Source organism: Peromyscus maniculatus, chromosome 7 (genome assembly GCF_049852395.1).
Source record: "Peromyscus maniculatus bairdii isolate BWxNUB_F1_BW_parent chromosome 7, HU_Pman_BW_mat_3.1, whole genome shotgun sequence".
NCBI lineage: Eukaryota > Metazoa > Chordata > Mammalia > Rodentia > Cricetidae > Peromyscus > Peromyscus maniculatus.
Genome location: NC_134858.1, coordinates 55102097 through 55103505, shown reverse-complemented (window position 1 = coordinate 55103505; position 1409 = coordinate 55102097).

Sequence of the window (1409 nt, the reverse complement as noted above, 5' to 3'; positions counted from 1 at the left end):
ATGTCACAGAATGTCCCAAACTGGCTATACACCCCTCTCCAGCAGTTACTACTCCAACAGAAAAGCTCCTAAGAAACTCCAAAGGCCTTGGTCTCTGCTCCTGATGGACAAAAAAAACAGGAACAAAATGGGGCAGGGAGGAGTAGAGAGAAGACTCAGTGGTTAAAAGTAATGGCTGCTCTTCAAGGACCCAGGTTCAATTCCCAGCACTCACGTGGCGGCTCATTACTCTCCACTACCCAGTGTAACTCCACTTCCAGGGAATCCAGCACTCTCTTCTGGTCTCTGTAGACACCAGGCATGCACATGGTGCACAGACATGCATGCACCCATACTCATAAATTAAATTTTGTTGCGGGGGACGGGGGTTTGTTGTTGTTTTTCGAAAGAGGGTTTCTCTGTGTGTAACAGCTCTGGCTGTCCTGGAACTCGCTTTGTAGATCAGGCTGGCCTCGAACTCACAGAGATCCACCTGCCTCTGCCTCCTGGGTACTGGGATTAAAAGTGTGTGCCACCACTACCCAGCTAAAATAACAAAATTTTAATGGGGCAGAGAAAACCATAGGGAAGGTCATTAGGGGGACATCCGGGCTCCTTTCTGGGCTGTCAGGTGTCCCCCATATCTATCCCACAGCCACTGTCCTTAGTCCTGGCCTCTATCCTCTGAGCAGCTTCCTCATTCCCTCCCAATTTCTCACCTGCCTCTGCTCCAGTCCTTTCTCTAACAGGATGCTCACGGTAGAGACAGAATGGCACGCAGCCACCCTCTTTTCCTAGCAGCCTGGCCAAGAGCAAACAACCCTTCTTTGGTCCTATCCTGGCACCACCAGCCTCCTCTTTTTTTTTTTTTTAGTGTATTTTTATTTTATGTGCATTGATGTTTTGCTTATGGAACTGGAACTGGAGTCACAGACAGCTGTGAGCTGCCATGTGGGTGCTGGGAATTGAACTCAGGTCCTCTGGAAGAGCAGTCAGTGCTCTTAACCGCTGAGCCATCTCTCCAGCCCCCGCCACCACCACCAGCCTCTTGCACACACCCTTCTATCATATCCTAGGAGTCCTCATTGATCAGTTTCATCTCTCAGATGGGCCCTTTGAAGATAGGGAGGCCTAGAGTGATCCTGGCCGGGTTTCCCAGGGGGACGCAGTGGAAGGAGAGACTCAGAAAGTCGGGGGTTCGAGCTATTGGAGGGAAGGGCTGCAGGCTCAAGGTTGGCTGAGCGGTTGCAAGTTCACATGCCCCGTTTCTGCCCCTTGCGAGCTGAGGTCCTCCGAGTCTGCTGGCCAGCAGAATCACTAGGGAGAGCCTAGACAGTGATGTCTGCACAGACAGCCGAGGTACCCAGGGACAAACAGGAGGCCCGCCCCACTCAGCACTGCTGGCAAGGAAGACAGGGAGCAGGCACAGG